Source organism: Bos indicus x Bos taurus, chromosome 18 (assembly GCF_003369695.1).
Source record: "Bos indicus x Bos taurus breed Angus x Brahman F1 hybrid chromosome 18, Bos_hybrid_MaternalHap_v2.0, whole genome shotgun sequence".
NCBI lineage: Eukaryota > Metazoa > Chordata > Mammalia > Artiodactyla > Bovidae > Bos > Bos indicus x Bos taurus.
The window spans coordinates 44,660,387-44,666,294 of NC_040093.1; the positions used below are offsets into that span (position 1 = coordinate 44,660,387).

The 5,908-nt window shown below is 48.1% G+C and overlaps 1 pseudogene; it reads right to left on the bottom strand.

Moving 5' to 3' along the window:
• Positions 1-713: 713 nt before the first annotated feature.
• LOC113875773 lies at positions 714-1,557 on the bottom strand (annotated as a pseudogene).
• Between the last annotated feature and the right edge of the window lie 4,351 nt (positions 1,558-5,908).

Genomic DNA, 5,908 nt, shown 5'->3' on the forward strand with positions numbered 1-5,908 from the left:
AGCAAGGACCCCCGCTGAGCTCAGAGCTCTGTTCAGCTGCATGTCTCACACACCTGTGAAGCCAGTCTTGTATTTATATTTCTCCAATTTGCCTGACAAGTTACCTTGGGGAGGCATATAGATTTTACAGATTTTTTTGGTCTCTCCTCTGAAGAATCCAATTCATGGATTAAAGGGGGAGTCCTGGAATCTGTATTTAAATTTTTTTAATTTAAATTTATTATTATTATTTGGTTTCAAAGTTATAATGCATGGTTTAAAAGAGAGGAAAGGAAAAAAGAGAGAGAAAGCTGGTTATAGATCTGAGGGAATCTAGGAGGAAGGGCAGATAGAGGGAAAGTAAGGGAGATGACAAGTCTGGGGGAAGTCCAGTGGCCCAAAATCCCAGTTTCCCACCCACAGCCCAGCCCTTGGAGTGAAGAATTAGATCAGTTTTGCACAAGAGTTTTTAAAAAATCAAATCATAACAAAGCTGGTTTGGCTTCTCTTTTGAGTCTCCCAGATTACCGAATGTCTGTCTCACTCTGGCCAGTCGTGTCTCTCCACCAGACACTGTTGGGGCTCTCCTAGGTCTCTGCTTATGTCCCAGTCTGGGGTTTCCAGGAGTGCGAACACGAAGTTAGAGTGAGGCTGCTTCAGGATCTGGCCCTTGTGTCCATCCAGATTCCATAGGGAGTGCAAGGCTCCCAGGGGAGAGAGGGATAGGAGGGGGGCAGACCCTGCCCAGGCAGTCCTCACAGTTGGACAGGGCATCAGACGGCATCCCGAGGGCTCACCCTCCCCTTCCCCTCCACCCCAACTCAGGTGGAGGGGGAGCAGCTGTCACCAGGGCCTATGTTGGTGAAGGTTTCGGCTCAGCACAGAACAAACAACAGCGGTGAACCTGAGGGCATCCAGCACTGGAATCAGGTTGAGAAGGGTGGTATCACTGAGATCACTGAACCAGGATTTGATGGGGACGGCATTGTCTGGATGGCTCCTGTAAGCCCCTGGGGAGTTATCCAGGATCACAACGCTGGAGAGGTCACTGTGGACTGCAGAGAGGTCCTTGATGTAGCTGCCCCATTCCAAAGTGCAGTGCTGTCTGTAGTATCTCCTCTTGAGAATGCTTCTGCTATTATCCAGTTTATCTGCCACAGCAGAGCCATACATCTCCATGCTTGTTGTGAACACCACCAACTCCTACCACTGGCTCACCACTTCTAAGAAGAAATCCACATGGGGCCTCTTATGTACAAAAAACCGGAAGGGATGTTTGTCTATTACCACCTTGAGAATGAAGTCAGGAGGCATTCCAGGCCAGACTGTGGGCCTCAGGACTCCATCATGATGGGAGTGAATAAGTGTCTCATCCAGATCCAGCACCAGGATCTTCCTCTTCACCCGGCTTAGCCAATTCCGGGACGCAGGAGATAAGGGAAGGATGTCATATTTGACAGTTTGGTACTGAATTACCGTGCGGATCTGCCTCTGCAAAAGGTAAATGAAGAAGCTCCAGAGCTTGGCGGCGAAAGCCACGGACTTGCACAGCCCCAGCAGACACTGAGTCCGCATCATCCCGATGACCCCGGCACCGCTGGCCCCGGGGCCCCAGCGGCCCAGCTCCGCCAGCCCCCCGGGGGCAGCACCCCGCCACCGGGAGGGGGAACAGGGGCCCCGAGTGGCAGAGGAGCCTGCAGAAAGGGGCACGAAGCGGGAGGCTCACAAAGCCACCCACGACGACGAGGGGAAAGCCCAGCGGAACGGGGAGCTGCGGGACAGGCGTGGGCAGCCCGCAGGGGCCCACATGGGCAGGTAGTGGCACAGACGGCTTTGCCGAGGTTGCCGGTCGAGACAGGTTGGGCTATAGTGGGGTCCTCCAAGACGAGGAGGGAAGGGGATGGAGAATTTGGGGAGGAGGCTATGGGGGAGGGGGTTAGGGAGAAGGGAGGGAGGGAGAAGGAAGGGGAAGGGGAAGGGGGGGAAGCGGAGGGTCTATTATTATTTTTAAAATTTTGTCTTTGCTGGGTCATCACTGCAACACACCAGCTCTTCAATGTGGCACACCGGCTTTCTGCAAGTGGGGGCGCCTTCTATTTCTGAGTGTGCTCTCTAGAGGGCACAGGCTCAGTAGTTGGAGCCCGTGGGCTGTCCAGTTGCCCGACAGCATGTGCGATCTTAGTTCCCTGACCAGGGATGGAACCCGCGTCCCCAGCATCGGAAGGAAGATTCTTAACCACTGGACCACCAGAGAAGTCCCCTGGAATCTGTATTTTAATTAGGGAAACTGCAATGGGCTGTGCATCCTGGCTCTTTTGAAGGAACGGCTCTGTGCTGAGCGCTGTGTGGATATTTTGGGGGAGGGGAGAGGGGCGAGCCACTAGCCGGTACTTCGCGGGAGTCAAGAGTATGAGTTTTGCAGACTCTCCATCTTCCAAACTCGCTCCCTCCGACATCTCCAGCCCCAGGAATGGGCTCCTTTATTCCCCTGAGTTGGAACTGCCTGAATTTTAAAGCACTGCACGATTTATTCAGAGGAAGTCTTTGAAGAAGGAGTGGGAGCTAGGCCGCAGGATTCTAATCTTGAATATTCAGGGAAAGCAGCATGCCCTATTCAACACGGCTGATCAATAATGAGTGCATTCACACTCTCAATGTGTGCATTATGTACAGATACAAAATATACAATGCCCCCAAAACGGGGAAAGACATTTCTGATGGAATTTTTTTGTTTGGGTTTATAAAAATAACTTGTGGTGCATCAATTACTCTCCATTTCCATGGATACAGGCAATACTTTATTATGTAACTCTACAGCTGTGCCGGTTTTTAATATAAAACCCAGATTTTTTCATCTATTTCTCTTTCATAGTTACTGAACTGAGATAATAACATCTTTTACCTATGAATGTATTCTTTTTTTTTTTTTTTTTCACCATCCTGCAAACTCTTATTGATTAGAATTTCATTTTGTGGCTTTTGTAATAAAATCTCCAGTAAATGTTACCATTGCAGGCGGTGGAAGGGCGGAGCGGGAAAGGAGGTCATTCTTTATGTACATTGTGTGTAAATATGCATGTGGAAAGAATGCAGTGTGGGTGTACATGTGGCTTCCAGCTCTAACAAGTGAATGCCCGCGAATTGTCCTGGCTTCCAATTTGTTCTGGGGCAGTTTTCAAATGACTGTTTGCTGCTGCTGCTGCTAAGTCGCTTCAGTCGTGTCTGACTCTGTGCGACCCCAGAGACGGCAGCCCACCAGGCTGTTTATGACATGTTAAAAAAATATTCATTTCCTTTTTTTAAAGAACCTACCACCCTCTTTTCTTTGAGCAAATCTCTTATTTCTGTACTTCTACAATTGGTAATTCACTGTCAGTGTTTTAACTCCCTGAAAGTGTTAATCACTCAGACGTGTCCAACTCTTTGCGACCCCATGGACTGCAGCCCCCCAGGCTCCTCTGTCCATGGGACTTTTCAGGCAAGAATACTGGAGTGGATTGCCATTTCCTTCTCCAGGGGATCTTCCCAACCCAAGGATTGAACCCCGGTTTCCTGCATTGCAGGCAGAATCTTTACTGTCTGAACCACTGCCCTTTAACTCCCTGGTGAAGTGCAAAGTTGATGAACAGCTTGCGGTTCTTTCCAGGTCTCCCTGCACAGCAATGGCCTCCTATCTTCCTAGTGGGGTTGGACTAGTGAGTGCTAGGAAGGGGGAAGGAAGTGAAGATGGAGATGAAGATCCAGGGTGGGCTAAAAAGGGGGCAGATTAGGAGAATAAAGCTGGATAGGATTTGAAGGGCTACTGGGAGGAAACAGACCCTACAGATTATCAGCCATTTGGAACTCTTCCACTGACAATTCAAATTTTTGGTAAACAGGGTTAACTTAAGGGACCAGAAGGGGCCTGAAGGGTCTGACAACTCGTTACCATCGTATGTGAAAAACTGCACGCTTGTGAGTATGCGCAGTTTGGGAGGAAAGGGTCTGTTACCTGTAGATTTGGGGGTGGCTGCCTGGCTTACAACAAATCCTGGAGAGCTCACTTCCTCTTTTAGTGACAGAGCCCTCAAAGAGAGTGAAAGTGAAAGTGGCTCAGTCATGTCCGACTGTTTGTGACCCCATGGACTATACAGTCCATGGAATTCTCCAGGCCGGAATACTGGAGTGGGTAGCCTTTCCATTCTCCAGGGCTTTTCCCAACCCAGGTCTCTTGCACTGCAGGCAGATTCTTTACCAACTGAGCCATAAGGGAAGTCAAAGAGAGTGGGGGAGAGGTAAGCCATCCATCACCATCCTGGTGACAGTAATTGACCTAAGAGGTGGGCACCTGACCCGAGCTGGGCCAGTTAGAATGCTTCCCTGGGAGTTTTCCAAGTCAACTAGTAGGAAAGTGCTCATTCCCATTTTTGGGTGATGGAACGAGGATTTAGCCATGATCTCCACCATATGGAAAAAATCCATCTGCAATAAGAGGGAATATTTAAATGATTAATGAATTCACAAGATCACTACAGAACAGAAGAAAATGACAGGATATCATGGGATCGTCCATGTTGGGCCTTTCCCCACATCTCTGTGGTCTTCTCTCTCAGGAGGAGTCAGATGCACGGAAATTCTGGTTCTATGGTTTTGCTTTTCAAAGGAGCCTTGGTATTGCAAGTTTCCCAATCTCTAAAGTGGTCAGAATAATTTAAGCCCTACCTACTTCATCGAGGTATTGTGGGGACCTAATGAGATCTTTAAAATTAAATGCTGTTTGTACACTCCCAGGAGTTATACCTGGACCTGTGGTGTCATGTCTTGGTCTGAGATGGCAAGCATGCACAAATGATGTCAGTGTTCTTTTTCTCTGCCTCTGGTTCACTTCAGTTCAGTTCAGTCGCTCAGTCGTGTCTGACTCTTTGCAACCCCATGAATCCCAGCACGCCAGGCCTCCCTGTCCATCACCAACTCCTGGAGTTCACTCAAACTCACGTCCATGGAGTCAGTGATGCCATCCAGCCATCTTATCCTCCATCGTCCCCTTCTCCTCCTGCCCCCAATCCCTCCCAGCATGAGACTCTTTTCCAATGAGTCAACTCTTCGCATGAGGTGGCCAAAGTACTGGAGTTTCAGCTTTAGCATCATTCCTTCCAAAGAAATCCCAGGGCTGATCTCCTTCAGAATGGACTGGTTGGATCTCCTTGCAGTCCAAGGGACTCTCAAGAGCCTTCTCCAACACCACAGTTCAAAAGCATCTGGTAGACATCATCAGTTGATCCTAGCACTGCTTCTGGCTCAACTTGGATAGAACCTCATAATCTTTTTCAGCACAATTTTCCATACAGCCTCCACCACTAATTAGATTTGGCATGTAAAATAAAACCTATTTGTGGTCTCTGATCTAGGCTCTCACATGAGCTGATATTAGGGTTGCAGCCTGGAGATCAATTTCCCAACTGATCATAGGGGAAGGGATAAAGATATAATGATATGTTGCCACCATTTTGAAAAGGACAAAATGGTGTAACTGTTAGGAAGACATAAACAGGTATTTGGGGGTTAGGAGAAAGGAACCGTCATCTTAGCTGTTTAAACATCGTTAATAACAGGGAGCAGAAAGGTGAGTGAAAATAATTCTAATTACTTCCCTGCAGCATCCCAGGTTGTGAGCCTAATACTGAACAATTTGACAAGTCGGTACAGGACACAGTGTAAGTCATTATCACTTTTTGCTTCTGGGAATTTAAGAATGTGAGACTATAAGAACAACCTGATGTAGAGAGACATAAAACAAATGAAAAAAAATTCACTTAAAAATAACTTTTGAGTAGTTGCAGAGAACTGCATGTGTATTTCTGTTGGTATGTTTACCCAGAAGTGAGCAACCTTATACACTGTAGGAGACCTGGGGTCGATCCCTAGGTTGGGGAGATCCCCTGGAGCTATG